The sequence below is a fragment of the Canis lupus genome, chromosome 10, assembly GCF_048164855.1.
Source record: "Canis lupus baileyi chromosome 10, mCanLup2.hap1, whole genome shotgun sequence".
Classification (NCBI taxonomy): Eukaryota; Metazoa; Chordata; class Mammalia; order Carnivora; family Canidae; genus Canis; species Canis lupus.
In genome coordinates, this window is record NC_132847.1 from 62,776,068 (window position 1) to 62,795,334 (window position 19,267).

Below are 19,267 nucleotides of genomic sequence, written 5' to 3' on the forward strand. Positions count from 1 at the left end.
GGGGCCGAGCGGGGAGCGGGGGGCGGGGGGCGGGGGGCCGGGGGGTGGCAGCGGACCCTGGAGACCCCGACCGAGCGCCACCTGTTCGCCCGCTGGGCGCGGGGCGTGTCCCTGCTAATTCCGGCCGCCCCTGGAGGACGCGGGAGGGGGGGGGGGCGCTCCCGTTTACGAAAGAGGAAACCGAGGCCTGCGATTTCGTGTCACTTGCCCAAGGTCATTCAGTCTGTAAAGGGCGGTTTCCACAAATGGCCCCTGATTGGAGATTTCTTTTTTCTTTTCTTTTCTTTTCTTTTTTTTTTTTTAAATTTGTTTTTAAGTAGTTTTTGGGGTTTGGGTTTTTTGTTTGTTTTGCCCCGGGGCTGATAGCTGACGTGGATAGCGCAGTTTAGAAGGCGCCTCTTAGACGTTACTAGTTCTATCTTGACCTGAAAGCAACGAGATAGGTAATATAGGTAATACTACTATCTCTTTTGTAGATGGACAAACCGAGACTCAATAAAGTTGTTCTAAGATCACACAGACTAGCAAAGTCGAGGTCTTAGGCCTCATTTTAGTGGGATCAAGAAGGATCAGGTTCTTCCACCCTCTATCCCACAGACCTATAGGGAATATGAGAGCTTCTAGCTCCAGGGGATGATGAGAGGCACAGGCCATGAGGAAGGCAAAGGTGTCCTCATGGCTGGAGGTTTCCTTCCACTGCGGGGTTCCACTACACAGTTATAGAGTGACGGCTCCTTCTAGGAGATATTTGGGTTGTTAGCTCATTGAGGGAGGGACAGAATGCACTGCTCATGGTTTGTGGAACTTGTTTGTTGGTGAGGATATAACTAAATGAACACATACTCAACCCCAGGGGGAAGCAGCAATAGTGTCTGGCACCGGGTGAAGTGATTACTGTCTTGTGACTTTTCTCCAGTGAGGGCTCTTGCATTCATTTAGCAAACATACTCAGCACCCACTCTGCTGTGCACAGAACTGGAAAACAAGATAGGAGCCCTGAAAGGCTGGAAGGCCGTGCCTCTCCTGCAAACTCCATTCTGAGTCCTAGACCTCTAGGAATTTGCCCACCTCCATGCATGTGGAAGCCACAGGGTCTCTGCTGTGAGGCAAGAAATGCACCGCTCAGGGAGGGGCATGGGACCAGATTACACTCCTCCCACCCTAGGTGCCCAAGCTGTCCCTCAGAATCACAAAACAAAAGCAGCTCTGCTCCTCATCCCGAGGAGGCCTTGGAAACAACTACCCAGAGGGAAATGCAAGGGAAGCAGAAAAAGCTGCAGAGCAGCCCCTGATCGGCCTCCTCCCACCCTCATCTCTTTCCAAGAATCCCTTCTTCCCTTGAGTGTCCAGTCAGGGAATTGGAATGTCACTGCCTGTGCCCCAAAACTATGCTGCTGCTCAGGCTGATAAAGACAAAGGCTGCAATTGGACTGTCTTTGCCCGAATGTAACCCTTCCTGCCTTGTAGCCTCCCTGAGGTTGACCAGGGGAGATCAGGAGCCTCGTGATTACTGTCAAGATGCCTCTGCAAGCTGCCTGCTGGTGGTATTGGCAGAAGGAAAGCTGTTTGGGACTAACACTTCTAATCTGTTGGGAGTCCCCTGTGCCGACACACTGGGCGCTTTGCTAGATACTTTTACTTGAGTTCCCATGGGCTCCTCCACGGCCCTATGCAATCTAAGTGGTGTGATCATCATTTTGTAAAGGATAAAACTGAGGTTGTGGAAGGGGTGATTTCCCCACGTCACACACCAAGTAAAAGGCATGACTGAAACTCACCTCTCACTGTTCTATCCATTTAGATCCCAGCATCCCAATGGGGCAGGTACTTGGAGACGGTTGGGAAAACTGTCCCTAGGATACTCACCTTCCCTAATTAGCCCAGAGATACTTCAGTAAAAATGTAGAACGCGTGAAATTCCATGCCTTATACAAAGTTAAATAATAAGCGACTCAATGGAGGAACAAATGAATGGATGGATGAAAGTATAGAGAATGAGATGTGATTAAAGTGCCTGGAATTGTACATGCACGTAGTAGACACTCAGTATTTCCTTAATGAATCAGTAAAAGAGAAAGAAGAAATCAAAATATAAAAAATGGAAGAATTTCAGTGTGTGGGGCAGATATTTTAGGAAAACCATTTCCCAACCTGAATCTCACAGATAATGTTTATAGTCCTGTTGGAATTTGAAATGTTCCTTTTTGAATTATTGCTGAAAAGTTTACTGGCCCCAGAAGGTTCTCAGGAGATATACAAAAAGTGGATGCAGTTAAGTCCTGGCCCACAAGCCCCTTCCTATTGAATTACCTGTCATGCTGCTTCTTGGGTGTGATTTGTGCTGCTGGTTTTTATCAGTTGGAAACGCCTCTCATTCCATTCACTAAGCGCTACGACATACTCTTTATGAAGCACTACGTATGTTACAAAGTGTGTAACATATGGTTCTTGCTCCCAGGTGAGGAAAACATGAGATGTGGAGTCAGACATCCTAGGTTTGAGTCCCTGCTCTTATCAGATTGTGTACTTCTGCACATTACTTAACGTTAGCAAGCCTCAGTTTTCCCATCTGTGAAAGGGGTACAAAATTACCTCACAGATAGCAAGAAAATTTAATAATATATTAAAAATGAGGGATTAAAAAAGGAGGGATTAATAAGAGGTGAATGCTACCAAATTAATTTTATGCAGAAAGAATATAGGGAATGTTGTACCAGGCATCAAATCTAGCTCTCTTTAGGGAAGGGGAACTGGAACCTTGAGACCTAAGAAAGATGGTGAACTGGAGGGTTTCCAGGCAGCATAGAGCAGAGTTTTACTGGCCAGGAACAGTCTAGAAGCAAGGTAAGTGCCTCCTGGGCCTTGGGCCCTCACCTTGGGCCATATGTCTACTGAGATATGACTGTGTCCCCTGAATCTGGAGCATCCCAGAGCTGAACCCCATGAGAACTCTGCTGTGTAACCATGCTCAAGGTGCCATTTCCCTGCTCAGGTCAGCCTGAATTCATGGCAACCGGCGTTGGTTGAGTCTCTGCTGCACGCTAGACCCTAAGAATTCAGAGCAGGCCTGATACAAATGTAAAGTCTGTAAACACAGAATGACCTGAAGGTTTAGGAGGGCAGAAACCCAGCCCAGTGGGAATGAGAACTCCCCAAGGAGGTAGCCTTTGGCTGAGATGGGAAGGAGGGAGCATATTTTGCCTAGGGTAGGAAAAAACAAAATGGGTTCACACCTTTTGACAAACAAGTAAACAAAAACAAGTAGAATTCCATATTGGCCATATTAAACACTTTCTTTGATTTACCCATGAACTTTAGAGGGAAAGGAAGAAAGCAGGAGGAAATGCATCTTGGTCATCTTGGAAGGAAGGTGAGTAGTTAAGGTTTTCCAGCCAGCTTCGCCTTGGTTACCAGCTCTGCAGCCCTGACTCGTCACCTCCTCTCTGTGCCTGTACCCATGTCTATAAAACAAGAACTCTTGTACCTAACTGACAGCAACATTTGGGGATTCGATGAGATGGTGACGGTAAAGTATCCACTACTGTACCAAGAACTTGATTAACTCTGGGGAAATGGCACCTTTTTCTTCCTTCCCCACCACATGGAAGGTCAGGGCTCAATATGACTGAACTCCTTTATTTGCTTTTAGCCACACAGCCTCTTTTAAAACAATAGGCCCAGAAAGACTTCCAGATATCTTCCCAGACTCAGAAATGTCTGCTTTCTCTTTATCCATAGAAAAACTTGTGCAAATGTCCACCCCTCGGGAACAGAGCAACTCTATTAATTAAGCATAACCCTATTCTGTCTGAAGACTGTAATTACCCTTCTCTGTAGATGTCCTGCCTTGAGAATTCCTCTGCTCCAGGGGCAACCTGTCAGAGCCTGACCTCCTGAGGGTGGGGATGCAGAAGGGCTGGGGTCTCACAGTCTGTCCACAAACTCTAGTTCCCCTGGAAGGTTGTTGTAAATAATTAACGTGAGTCCTGTTTCTTTCCCTAGCCTCATGGTGGTTCCAAGGACAACAGTACAGAGGAAGGCCAAGTCTCTGAGGAATTTCCTGAATAATCCAAAATGCTCAAGTGTCAAGGAATTTCCCCACACAGCATCCAAGTCTAACCCATTCTGCATTTTGTCCCACTTCGCATTTGAATACACTGTAGTGAGTACACAGAAAATTTTAATTCCCAGTTTTTTTGTTTTGTTTTTTGTTTTTTTTTTCTTTTCCAGAGTTAAGTCACTGGGAAAAACTGTCAAGGCTATTAAAAGGAGACAAGAACTTTGAATTCCACCTAAACTCATCTCAATAGCTTTATGTCCTTGGGGAAACCAGCAGCTGGTCATTTCAGGAGCTTAGAAAGAGGGCAGGTGACTGGGGTCCTAACCCTGTTTCTACCTCTAACCCAACTTACAGCCTAAGCTAAGTTATGCCCATTCTCTGAGTCTCAGTTTCCACACCTGTAAACTTAAAGGTTTGCACTAGTCAAACTTTAGGCTCCTTTCCAATTATCAGGCACCCCTGATATGTATTTGGAGTTTCGCTACTTGCCTCCAAAGCAGGGAGAGTTTTGAAACTAGAAGCCAGCATTTCAGAAACCTCAGCAAAGGAAGGCCTGTTAAACACTGGTGTTTGTTGAAATTCAAGCACAAACACCAATCACAATCCAACAACAAAGTCCAACTGAGGAACTATGTACTTGAGAACAATGGAAAGCACTATTTCGTTCTTTGCCAAAAGTTAAAACTAAATTTAACCTTTTTTTTTTTCTAAGTTTATTTATTTTGCTGTGTGTTGAGTGTATTTTTTAAAGGAAGCAGGCACTTTAATTAAAAGATAATACTGTGCCAATTTTTATTAGTTCGGGGAAATAATGTGCTTACCTTCTGCACATATATGTACTTTAGATAAGAAATGAGGACTTTTAGAATCAGTAGCTAGGAAGAACAATTAGTATATTTATAAGTTAGCTTTTTTTAAGCAAATGGTTGAGATGGTGTAGTGGACACTGTTGGTGCCTTATTGGTACCTGTCTGTTCCCAGCTGCTGTGAGTGCTCACTGCTCAAGGCTCACAGAAATTGCCCTGCACAGAATAGGTGCTGACTCTCCCAGGGGGTTATGTTCCCCTCACTTGCAGCCCAAAACTGACTGATAAGGGGTTAAACTACCTGGCATCTCACCTCAGGATGATACCAACTGCACTGTGATTCATGCTCTGCTCTGGAGCTCCCCTTGGATCAGGCCAGAACTACACTTTTCCTGAAGTAATGTCTTTATCTGACTACTTGCCCTTCCCATCCTGCTTCCACACACACAATTCCTACACCATAGGATCTCTGGAAGGATACACACAAAAAAACTGTTAACAGTATTATTTCTATGAAGAGGAACTAGAGGTCTAGATTTCTTTTCATTCCATATTTAATATTGTAAATATGTGTTTGTATTAGTCAAGAAAACCAGTTGATTTTTTAAAGTACCACTTACTGTAGAAACTATATAATATACAGAAAAATAAAAGTCACTTAAAATCCCAACTCTAAAATACACCATTGCTTATATTTTGGTGTATTTCCTTTTGGTCTTTCTTCGATTTGAAGGCTTTTTTTTTTTTTTTTTTTAATAAATGGGATTATAATGTGCATGTAGAGTTATATTCTGATTTTTGGAATCAATTTTCCACCCTAAGTATTTTCCCACATCAATAAATTTTATGCTAAAATATCATTTGTAATGGCCATTTAGTTTTCTGCTGTATAAACATATAATTTTTAAATCAGTTTCTTAATGGTGGCCATTCAGATTGTTTCCTATATTTTGCTATTGTATACAATACAGTGCTGCTAGATAGCTGGAATCTGTTGTTCCCTTAAAATAGATTTCTAGATGTAGATTTGTTGGTCAAAGAAAAGGGAAAATTTTAAACTTATAATAATGAAATATTGAATTGTCCTCAAGGTTTGTATCCATTTACAGCCACCCCAGCAGTATATATGAGTATTAATGAGCCCTCACCAGCTCTGAGTACAATGAACCCGTGGCATTCTTGGGTTTATCATTGTCAAATTTCCACTCCTCAGGAGCTTCCCAAAAGGTTCCTGATAGGTAGTAATTGGTCATTGGTTGAGATAGGATTGGGAAACTGCCAGGATTGGCTGGGAAGATCACTTAGCACTCAGTACATCTAGCTAAGGGCCCAGAGTCTGCAATCACGGTAGAAACTCTGTAGCAGGGCCATACTGACTTCATCCCACAGTGTGGCCACTTCTGATCACTGTTTCATCCATCAGCACATTTACTGGGCAGCAGAGGTCACTGGCACCCATCCTCACCCTGAATTTTTGCACATTCAGGTAAACTCATGGTTTGGTTTGCTTCAATAATGATGTCCTAATAGTTCAAGTTTATTTCTACAGTAGAATTTATTTATTTGCTTATTTATCTCCCAGCAGAGGGAGAGGGAGAGAGAATCTTAAGCAGGCTCCACACCTAGCGTGGAACCCAGCACAGGGCTCGATCTCACAACCCTGAGATCATGACCTGAGCAGAAGTTCAGGGTCAGATGCTTAACTGCCTGAGCCACCCAGGTGCCCTTATGGCAGAATTTTTTCTAAAACCACTATCGGTTACTTTAGTAAGTATAGATTTTATTAAGGATCTCACAGGGTTACTTCAATTTCTCAGTTATTCTTTAATGCAGTTTCTAGAGGAAGTTATATGCTATGCTAATATTGATAGTTTGGTATCTCCAAATTCTGGAGCTATTCCTCCCAGATGTTTTCTGTTATTCCAAATGAAATGGAATTTAAATATTCAATTGTGCTCAGTGTGCACAGAACCCAGGACAGTAAGTGTTTCAAATGTCCCCATCCTGTGTCCATTTCACACCATGTTATCTGGATGCTTTTGTGACCTTTATGAACAGGCTTCTAATAAGCCTGATAAATGCACAATCCCACAGTCTGGAAGTTCAAGGTTCCAGTGCCAGTTCTGGCCCTGAGAAGCTGGGAGTCCTCAGGCAACTTACTTCTCTTCAAGTTCCTCATCTTTAAAGGATAAGTTTATTCTCAAATAGCAATTACCAACCTGGGATCCTAGAACCTCATCGAATCTTGAAAGGTAGTAATGAGTATTCACAAGCTAAGATATTTCTAATATTTTATTAGAAATCTAATATTATATAGATTTAGATTTGACAGGATAACAAAGGGGGCCCTTTTGTTTGTTTGGGCTGTGATGATGCAGGAAACCTCACAACTCTATGAGGTATGTACTACTGTTATTATGAATTTACAGATAAGGAAGCTGAAGCACAGAGAGTCAAGCAATTTGCTCAAGGCTGCACAGCTAGGGTTAGTTGTTAGTGGTGGAAAGAAGATCAAACCCAATAATCTGATTCCAGAATCAATAACCACACTGCTTACTGCTAATTCTAATATGTCATGCTAATTAGGAGCTCTGATTGGCAGCAGTATGTCTTTAATTTTAAAAAATTAAATATTATTAATTAATAATTAAATACAGTTTGGTATGTGAAAATTTTCCAGAACCTGAAGTATTCAGAATAAAAGCACTTCAAAGTGTTTGAAAAAAATGGAAATGTTTGACCAGCAATGAATTAGATAATACCCACAACATTCCCTTCTGGTTCTAATGTCTATGAGACTAAGGAGGAAATATGGACATTAAAGAAAAACAACTCCATAAAACATCACTCAGACCGGAGCATTTATATTCCAAGAGTAATCAAAACACTATTTCTTTGTTAAATGGTGCAGACAGGTTTAATTTTAAAAACCAGTAATCAAATGAGAGTCAGTGGACTTGACTATTAAGAAATCTTAAAGGCAAAAGCAAAAGGGCCTTAGAAATGCAATTTCATGGTTGATTTTTAACACATTAGTGTTATGCTGGAGAATAATCACAGAGTTCTTATTCTTACATAGTGCCTATGAAAACATCTGAACTGCTTTATAAACATTCTCTTCATTCTCCATAGCAATTCTTCAAATTTGGTGATCAGGATAAATGCAGTCAACTTAGATTACTTAATAGCAAGAAAGGAAAAAAGAGGAGAGCCAAGGCAGGGTCTGTCTTCTACCTATTAACCATTTCTAGCATACAGCTGGCACATGACAGAGGCTCAGTAAACATTCGTTCAATGGCTGAAAAATTCACTGAAGGGCTACTAGACCCTGGCAAAATCTCTGTTCAGCTGCCCTATATCCATAAGTTTAATATAATATAATAAATATAATATAATATAATATAATTAATATAATATAATGCCAACTAATGCAATTAATCTTAAATGGCCATATGTAGTGCAGTATAATTGCTGCTAAGGTCAATAACTTTTTAAAAACTCTGTGAACTATAATCCTATCATTATATTCCAAGTTTACTTTATCTTCTCATCAGTTCTAATCCTGCCTTGCTCAGAGTTTGTGTTATATTTTGTACAGGTAAAATGATTCGGTTCTTATCCTGACATTCTTGATAAAATAGGCCTGGATTTAAAGTCAGGCTGTGAATTAATTTTTTTTTTTTTCAGAGGTAGGTGAATGACTTCTGGTAACCCTGACTGAATTTAACACTGGGAGCAACCCCACCCTCTAATTCATTGTGCAATGGGGAAGTGGTTTGCTGAGCAGGCCTACACAAAGAGGGCAAAAACTGTATTGTACATTAAATGTGTGAGTCATATCCCTTGCTCCTTGCTCAAGAAGGATTGTATCTTAAACAAATGATGGAATGCATGGGCCAGACACTGTTGTGGTTTCAGAGGTGAATAAGATGCATTTCTAGCAATCATATGACTGGGTGCTGCGTGAGGAGGCTGGAGGGTAAGCCAGAAAGAAAAAAAAAATGCTCCCAAATAATGATTCAAAGCAGAATGTGATCAGAACACTCAATTCCCACAGAGAGAGAAAAATTATTTCTAATTAGAGGATCAAAAGATAACATAAGAGATATGTCCATAGAATTGGAGTACCCCATTTTATAAGCATCTTTTGTGCTCTGCTGTCCCCCAGACTCTGGGCCTGGCATTAGGGATTCAGAGAGAAGACCAGCACATTTGTGCACATGGAAAAGCTTTCAGTCTAGCCAGGGAAGAGAAACCTATAGATAGAAAAGTCTCAACCCACCCTGGCAAAAGCTCTTTTAGGGAAAAGAAGAAAAAAACCTCTGCAGCACAGAAGACTAAGCAACTTGTTCTGCCCGGGGACTGTGTCACAAAAAAAGGGGTAAATAACAGTTTATAAGAGAACCGACATCTGACCCACACAGTGAAACAGGTGCTTTGCCTGAGGCCTTACATGCATCCATGTCCTTGATTCTCACAATAACCCCTGAGGCCCTTATTATTTCCCCCACATTATGGATGGAAAAACTACAGTTCAGAGTTTCAATAAATTTGAAGTTGCCTAAAGTCATACAACTGGTAAGCAAAGAAGCAATGAGAATTGAACTCTGTGTTCTGATGGCTATCTCCAACTGCCCAAAAGAAAAGGGAAGAAAGCCAGAATTACAAAGGAATTTAACAGCTTGATCACAGGCTAGGCAGCAGGACAGCCAAGCTCTTCTTGGGAAAGTAACAGAACAGCTCTTCCAGGGTGTAGGCTGCCTAATAATTCAGAATATAGCTGTATCAGAATATGGAAACCATTCCTTGAGTTTGGATGTTTGTTTCCAACATCGTGCCATTAAAAGGAGCTAATAGCACTAACGTAGAAAAAGGGAACAGGAAGTGATGGGGAAGATGAAGGTGGCTTTTTAGATGTAGATAAACAAGACTTCCCTCTGATGAGGTCAATGGGCATTTAAAGTATTTAAGCTTTATTATTCCCAGTGTGGTAGGAAGCCAGAACATTTTGAAGATATAAATAAGGAATTTTATTCTTTTACTTGTTACCAGTTTTCCCAACACCAGTTGTTGAAGACACTGTCTTTTTTTCCCATTGGATATACTTTCTTGCTTTATCAAAGATTAATTAACCATTTGGTTGTAAGTTCATTTCTGGGTTTTCTATTCTGTTCCATTGATCTATGTCTATTTTTGTGCCAGTACCATACGATAGCTTTGTGATATAACTTGAAGTCTGGAATTGTGATGCCTCTAGCTTTGCTTTTCTCTTTCAAGGTTGCTTTGGGTATTTGGGAACTTTTGTGGTTTCATACAAATTTTAGGTGAACAATGCTGTTGGTGTTTTGATAGGGATTGCATTAAATGTGTAGATTGCTTTAAATCTGTAGATTCTTTTTAATAATATTTGCTTTTCTGATCCATGAGCATGGAATGCCTTTCCATGTCTTGTGTTGTCTTTTTTTTTTTTTCCCATCAATGTTTTATAGTTTCCAGAGTACAGTGTTTCACCTCTTTGGTTAGGTTTATTCCTAGGTATCTTATGATTTTTGGTGCAACTGTAAATGGGATTGATTCCTTGATTTCTCTTTCTGCTGCTTCATTATTGATGTATAGAAATGCAACAGATCTCTGTATGTTGTTATTGTATCCTGCAACTTTACTGAATTCGTGTATCAGTTCTAGCAATTTTTTGGTGGAGTCTTCTATGTTTTCTATGTAGAGTATGAGATTATCTGCAAATAGTTGAAAGTTTTACTTCTTCCTTGCTGATTTGGATGCCTTTTATTTCTTTTTGTTGCCTGATTGCTGTGGCTAGGACTTCTAGTACAATGTTGAATAAAGCTGGTGAGAGTAGACATCCCTGTCTTGTGAAAAACTAATTTTTCCCCACTGAGGATATTAGCTGTGGGTCTTTCATAAATGGTCTTTATCATGTTGAGGTATAACCCTACTTTGTTGAGGGGTTTTATCCTGAATGGATCTTGTACTTTGTCAAATGCTTTTTCCGCATCTATTGAAAGGATCATATGGTTCTTATCCTATCTTTTATTAATGTGATGTATCATGTTGATTGATTTGCAGCATGCAAAAGAATGAAACTGGACCACTTTCTTCCACCATACACAAAAATAAATTCAAAATGGATTAAAGACTGGGTGGCTCAGTCAGTTAAGTACCCAACTCTTGATCTCAGCTCAAGTCTTGATCTCAGGGTCATGAGTTCAAACCCTATGTTGGGTTCCAAACTGAGTGTGGAGGCTACTTAAAAATAATGGATCAAAAACCTAAATGTGAGATGGGAAACCATTAAAATCCTAAAGGGGAACACAAGCAGTAACCTCTTTGACATCAGCCATAGGAACTTCTTACTAGATATATCTCCTGATGCAAAGGAAACAAAAGCAAAACTAAATTATTGGGATGTCATCAAAATAAAAAAACTTCTACGTAGTGAAGGAACAGCCAATAAAATTAAAAGGCAACCTATGGAATAGGAGAAGATATTTTCAAATGACATAACTGATAAAGGGTTAGTATCCCAAGTATATAAAGAACCAATACAACACCCCAAAAATGAATAATCCAATTAAAATGGATAGAAGATATGAATGGACATTTTTCCAAAGACATACAGATAGCTAACAGACACATGAAAAGATGCTCAACATTACTGATCATGAGAGAGATACAAATCAAAACTACAATGAATTATCACCTCACACATGTCAGAATGGCTAAAATCAACAACAAGACAACACAAGAAACAATAGGTGTTGTGAGGATGTGGAGAAAGGGGAGCCCTCCTGCTCTGCTGGTGGGAATGAAGCTGGTACAGCCACTTTGGAAAACCATATAGAGTTAAAAAGTTAAAGATAGAACTAACTTATGATCCAGCTCTACTAGGTATTTACCCAAAGAATACAAAAATACTAATTCAAAGGGGTACATGTACCCCGATGTTTATAGCAACATTATCCACAAGAGCCAAATTATGGAAATACCCCAATGTCCAACAACCAATGAATGGATAAAGAAGATGTGGTGTGTGGATATAGATAGATAGATATAGATATAGATATAGATATAGATACAGATATAGATATAGATATAGCTATAGATATAGTAGAATATTACTCTGCCATAAAAAAGAAAGAAATCTTGCCATTTGCAACAATATGGATAGAGCTTGAGAGTATTATGCTAAGTGAAATAAATCAGAGAAAGACAAATTCTATATAATTCCACTCATATGTGGAATTTAAGAAACAAAACAAATGAGCACAGAGGGAAAAGAGAGGCAAACCAAGAAACAGACTCTTAACTATAGAGAACAAACTGATGGTTACAGGGGGTGGAAGGGTGGATTAAATAGGTGGTGAAGATTAAAGAGTGTGCTTGTGATGAGCATCGGGTGTTGTATGTAAGTGTTGAATCACTAAATTGTACACTGCAACTAATATTATGCTGTATATGAATTAGAATTTAAATTAAAAATGTAAATAAATAAAAAAATAAAATTTAGACATGACATCCCATCACTTTGGCTGTATTCTGTTGGTCAGAAGCCAGTTACCAACCATGTAGTGGTTACAAAGGGATGTGTATACCATGGGTGGGGATTACTAAAGAAAAAAATTATAATAACCCCTAAAACTTAAATGGAGGTTTAGTTAAACCACTGATAATATTTTGTTGTATTTCCTTCCAATTTTCCCTATGTATATAAATGTATTTTAATTTTTTATTCTTTCAAACTTATGATCATACTGTACAGAGGCTGTACTCTATTTTATTTAATGTAATTTCAAATTTTTCCTACAGAAGAGTTGCAAGAATAGTCCAAAACCTTCATACACTCCTTACCCAGATTCACCAATATTTTTACCTCACCTGTTTTATCTTTCTATCTTTGTATGTGTATTTATATTTATGCATATTATTAGGTATGAACCATTTGAGAGCAAGCTGGAAACATCCCTGTGCATTTCCTAAGAATAAGGATATTGATTTTTTTTTTTTTTTTTAAGTAGGCTCCATGCCCAATGTGGGGTTTGAATTCATGACCCTGAGATTAAGAGTTGCATGCTCTACCAACTGAGCCAGCCAGGTGCACCCATTGATTTTTTTATGTAACCACAGTACAACTATCAAAATCAGGAAATTTAACATTAGTACAATTCAAAGTCCACAATCTATATTCAAATTTCATAAATATCCTTTGTAAATTGTTTTTTCTCAGTCTAAGATCAAATCTGAGGTGCATTTAATTTTCAGAACTTTTAATCTCCTTTAATTTGGAACAGTTCCTCACCTACATTGTCCTTTAAGTTAGATTTGTCTGATCTGATTTTTTGCAGTGTTGGAAAGAATACCAGCAAACTAATGCTGTATCCTTTTTAGTGCATCTCACCAGGAGACAAATGATACTAGATTAACTCTGACCACTTTGATAAAGTGGAGCCTGCCAGTTTTCTCCACTCTAACATTACTATTTTTCCTTTTTAGTTAATAGTAGTTTATGAGGACATACTTTGAATATGTAAATATCCCATTCCTCATTAAACTTTCACTCACTAGTTTTACCATTAATGATTTTCTATCTCCATCATTCCTTTTATATTTGTTAGTTGGCATCCTACTGAAAGAACACTTCTTTCTCATTTTTTATTAGTTTATTCATTTATTGATATGTGTTGGCTCATATATTTTAATTTTATAAGTAATGGGTTATAATACATTACTATCACTATTTATTTTTATACATACTTGTCCCATATTTGGAGTGGGAGCTCTTCAAGTTGGCATTTGTCCTTTTGATATGTTCCTGCTGTTCAAGAAATTCCTTACTTTCTTTTACAAACTGATCGAGGTTCATTTTGTGCTTCCCTGGAATCAGCTATTTCTCCAAGGATCCTTACCCTTTTTTTGGGGGGGGGGGGATCCTTACCTTTTATTGGAAAGTGGTATTTAGAAGTCAATGTCTAGGTGTCTACTCATTGTTACTACTTAGTCATTTCTTCTAGGTCCTCTCAGCAGACAGAGCTGTCTATCTATCTACCTATCATTATTATATGTTATTATATATGTTATTTATATACTCATATAGTTAAAATTTTTATATCTATACATAAGCTATGTTAAATATGCTTATTTAAAAACCATAAATTCAAACAATATTCCAATACCAATCCAACACTTCAGAAAATACTCTCAACTTCCACATAGTCAAATCTGTACCTCTTCTTCAACAGTGAAAAAATTGGCTTCCATTATTGTCAATATATCTACTCATTTGCTTAAGCCTAAAATACACAGAAAGTAGTTTCAGAACTGCTAACTCGGACCACTACAAAAAGTAAATTTGTTGACTAGAGTTCAACATGTGTTTATAGTTCTCTTTTTTTTTTTTTTGAGATACATTCAGTGTGTGACATAGACAGTGAAATGTGTAAATTCTGCATATACAATGTGATGAGTTCTAACAACTACTGAACCTATTTTCAACCCAATATGAGCAATTTCTCATATCATTAAAGCATTTTTCAAAAGCATGAATGTTTTTAAGCTGGTTATTATTTTATAATATAGATGTATTATAATTGATTTTGCCATTCCTTATAATTAGATCATTAGTTTTTCATTTTCTATTAAAAGCAGTGCTTCAATGAATATCCTATTAACGCTGTTAAAAGGAGAATGTGATACAACTATGTAAGCTATAGTTATTGCACCTTTACTGAAAAAGATACTTTGTTGAATGAATTAATCAAAATGTCAAGATTCTAAGATACTCCAGTTGTTATTCCTACAACTAAACTGTTTCTAGTCCAGTATATTAATTTCTTAGTACCATTATAGCAAATAACCACAAATTAGGTGGCTTGAAACGCTAGAAATTAATTCTTTCATAGTTCAAGAAGTCAAAAGTTCAAAATCAAGATGTTGGCAGAGTTGGTTCTTTCTGAAGGCTCTGAGGGACAAAACCGCCCCCATACTTTTACTCCCTAGTACCTGATTGTTGGCGGGAATCCTTGGCATTCCTTGGCTTCTACATGCATAACTCCACTTTCTGACTTCATTGTCACATGACCTTTTTTCTGTGTATGTTCACTTTTAAGGATACCAAGTCATTGGATTTAGGGCCAATCCAAATCTAGTATGACCATATCTTAATTCAACTAACACACCTGAAAAGACCCTATTTCCAAATAAAGTCACATTCAGAGGCTCCAGGTAGACATGAATTCTGGAAGGACACTATTCAATCCACATGCCCATTATGGCTAGTCCTTTTTACAACTCCATAATTCCTTATCTGAACTCTTGGGATTAAATTATTTTAGATATAGATTTTAGAAAGGTAATTTCAAAAAAAAAAAAAAAGGTAATTTCAGGTATATACTATATATTACATAACACCCCACCCAGTAAGGTCTGGAGCAGCACTCCATAGTCAAACACATTACTATTTCTGCAGTCAAGTATGTTCATATTCATACCAAGTGAGAGAAATAAAGACAATAGTTTCATATAATTACATGTTTAACCCTGCTGCCAAATAAATTTTTTTTTTTAATTTTCAGAGTTTTGGGGATTTCAGAATTGCAGATTTTGTGGTCCTAAATTTGAGCCCATTTTCAGGTGCCAATGTTAAAGTTCAAGTCAAAAAGCCATCTAAAAAAAAAAAAGCCATCTATTATAATAGTATGAAGCATAAAGCAAATAGTTCAAGTACATCAACCTGTGAGTACAAATGTAGTCACATTTATAGTTTATACCTAATATTCACCAGCCCCAAAGCCATTTCTAGTCAAGTGGGATTTCCAATACAACAGATAGCTCTTCACTCCTCAGATACTTTTGCAAACTCCCAGGGTGGGCAGAGATTACCTACAGCATCATTCCAGGTACTTGTTAGTATGACAACTGAGTCAAGAATCTTCACCTGAGAATGAGCATGCAGATGCCCTTCTCTGAGATGACCTGCTATCCTAATCTGCAACTGTTCTATGTTCCTGGAATGAGAGCCCATTCCCAACATCACTGTCTCCCCTGTTTCCTCACTGCCAGACCTGGCAATGGATTCCAACCAACAATGCTTTGTGAAATGAGAAGGAAAATGTGATCCCTTCCTGTGATAAGCTCAGTTAGCGGATGGCCCACACATGACTTCTAAAGTATTACAGTTTGCTAAAAGGACTCTTCCAGTTTGTCCTCACAATCCCTTTTCTCTGCAATTTGTACTCATGGTTCAAGATAGATTGTTTAGTGTATTCTTTTCCTGTTGTTGCTCTAACAACCAAACACAAACTTAGTAGCTTAAAACAATACAAATTTATCATCTTATAGTTCTAGAGGTCAGAGTTTGAGATGGATCTTATGAGCAAAAACCAAGGTGTCCACAGGGCTGTGCTCCTTTCTAGAGGCTCTAGAGAATATTGCTTTGCCTTTTCTACCTTCTAGAGGCTCTCTTCATTCCTCAGCTCATCGCTCCTTCTTCCATTTTCAAAGCACATCACTCCAACCTCTGCTTCCGTCATCCCATCTCCTCACTCTCACATCAGCCTTCATGCCTCCCTCTTGTAAAAAGTCTTGTGATTGCAATTCTCCCCTCCCCCATCCTATTAATCTGTTGATATCATTAACAGATCTGCAAAGTCTATTTTGCCATGTAAGGTAATTATACTTTCAGGTGCTGAGGATTAATAAGTGGACATCTTTGGAGGGCCATTATTCTGACTGCTGCATACTGTACTTAGCACCATCCTTGATGGCCCTTCCATCTTGCTAGCCCACTTTGCATCCCTAGAGTAGGCTCTCCCCCAGCAGCCACCATGCACCCTGCAATCACCCCTTCAGTTAGTCCACCTCTCTACCTGTCACCATCTCCAATTTATCAAAAATATGTAGTTGAACTTAGGAAAGAGAACTACATAATTTCCCAGTCAAATTTTTTCAAATTTTATTAAGATCCTCTTCAAGTTTCCTTTGATTCAGAACAATTTTTAGACTTGATGGAATGGCTGAGGACTCTGCTCTCTGAAATAACAACACAGAAAAACCACTTTTGTTTTGTCAAACACTTTCCAATTTTAAACTGCCCCTCACACACACACACACACAAAACCTAATTAAATATATAAGGCAAGATTTTTATTCCCATTTTACAGTTAAGGAAACTGAGGCTCTGAAACATTAAGTCCTTTTATCAAGGCTATATTGCAGGATAAATATATACATCAAAAGTTATTCTCTCCATAAAGTCATAAAGAAGCCAAAGGAAAAAAGAAAACCACCCCCCAAAAAGATCACAATAAGGAAATATATAATATGCAAATGAGTACATTTATATTACTATTGTACATGTAACACAGACAAGATGGCTTTGAGGCAATGGGAAAATTGGAGAAGTGTGACCTCTCAGGGCCCTCTTCCTTCCCTCATCTTGTCTTCCTTCCTCCTCCCAGACCCTCAACTTTTTCAAGCCCTAGTACCTCACCTTCATCTTTCCTTTGATTACTGAGAATCCTTCTAGAAAACCTCTATCCAAGAGCAATATTATGTGAGCCACCCATGTAATTTTAATTTTTTCTGTCCCACATTTCAAAAAGTGAAAATAATCATGTAAAATTAATTCTGGTAAAATATTTTTATCCAAAGCATTATCAATTCAAAACATAATCAATATTAACATTGTTAATGAAATATTTCCATTATCTTTTCATTCTAAGTCCTCATTCAAAATCCAACATATATTTCATACTTAAAGCATATAATTTGAGCTAGCTGCATTTCAAATGCTCAATAGCCACATTTAGCTAGTGGCTAACATATTAGATATTACAGTTTTGGGACCCAACATATTCCAATTGTACTTCTTTTCTCTGTTTCAATCTGACTTTTACTCTCATCTTTCCAGTTAAAACTCTAGTTGCCCTTTATTCAGTTATAGAATGAACAAATTATGGGAATGAAAGGCACAACATAGGGAATATAGTCAATGATATTGTAATAGTGTGGTATGGTGACAGATGGTAGCTACACCTCTGATGAACATAGCATAATTAATAGAGAAGTTGAATCACTATTTTGTACACCTGAAACTAATGTGACACTGTGTGCCAAATATAGTTAAATTTTTATTTTTATTTATTTTTTTAAAAAGATTTTATTTATTTATTCAGGAGAGATAGAGAGGTAGAGAAACAGGCAGAGAGAGAAGCAGGCTCCACGCAGGGAGCTTGATGTGGGACTCGATCCCGGGTCTCCAGGATCACGCCCTGGGCCAAAGGCAGGCGCTAAACCGCTGAGCCACTCTGGGATCCCTACTTAAATTTTTTTTAAAAAAAATGTTTAACTCCTGTTGCCTCTTGTCTAAGACATCTATTAGTGGCCTTAACAAAAGTAATGCAATAAGTGTGTGTTTATTGTCTTCTCTTTTGATAAAAGAACTATGTTCTTTTCCAGTTAGTTTCTCCATCTTTCTTAGCTAAGCAAGTTCCTGTGTTTGGAGCTGCAGAATCTGTAGAATGGGTAGAAATGTATGACTAAGAAGCAGAGAAAGAATTTAACAAGATATCAAGTTGAATTATTTACGAGCTAGGATATAATGTGAAGGGACATATAAGAAAATAGACTTTGAAGACATTAGGTTAAGTGAAATAAACCATTCACAGAAGGACAAATACTGCATGATTCTACTTATATGAGATATCTATCTAAGGTAGTCAGATTTCATAGAAGAAGAGAGTAGAATGTGGGTTTTTGGATTTTTCAAATCACAACTAGGAAGGAGAAGGAAGAGGGAAAATGGAGCCAGAGATAAAAGAGGAATATAAGAGGCTGGCATGTGAGAAACTCTGGAGGAGATTCAGAGTAGAACAGAATTGGGGCTGGAAGAAGTTTTTGAGAAGTGCAGTTCACAGCTAGGATCTGGATCTCCTTCAATATTCCATAATAGACTTGGTTAAAAAATAGAATTCATTTTAAATAGCTTTTAGAGGAACTCTTGTTTCTTCTCCAAGTGTGACAGAATGAGCTGCATGGACTTCAGGAATTTATAGGGTTACATATCCTATTCTAAAATGAGCATGGTGGGATCCCTGGGTGGCGCAGCGGTTTGGCGCCTGCCTTTGGCCCAGGGCGCGATCCTGGAGACCCGGGATCGAATCCCACGTCAGGCTCCCGGTGCATGGAGCCTGCTTCTCCCTCTGCCTATGTCTCTGCCCCTCTCTCTCTCTCTCTGTATGACTATCATAAATAAAAAAATAAAAAAAAAAAAAAAAAAAAAAAAAAGAAATTGTTTAAAATGAGCATGGTATAATGGGGCGGGGGAGTACAGGTTCTAAGTCAATTTGTATAGGCTGTAAGAGCCTCTGACTCTTAACTAGCTCTGTGA

At 38.5% G+C, this 19,267-nt stretch overlaps 2 long non-coding RNA genes across 3 annotated transcripts in view; one reads left to right on the plus strand and one right to left on the minus strand.

Annotated features, from left to right (window-relative positions):
* LOC140641801 (uncharacterized) overlaps positions 1-19,267 on the minus strand; it is a 179,807-nt gene that overhangs the window by 20,776 nt on the left and 139,764 nt on the right. The gene's annotated exons all lie outside the window — the stretch shown is intronic.
* Positions 334-14,424, plus strand: LOC140641800 (uncharacterized). The gene is made up of 2 exons (XR_012038384.1): positions 334-3,370; positions 4,003-14,424. It is a non-coding gene; the product is annotated as an uncharacterized lncRNA (long non-coding RNA).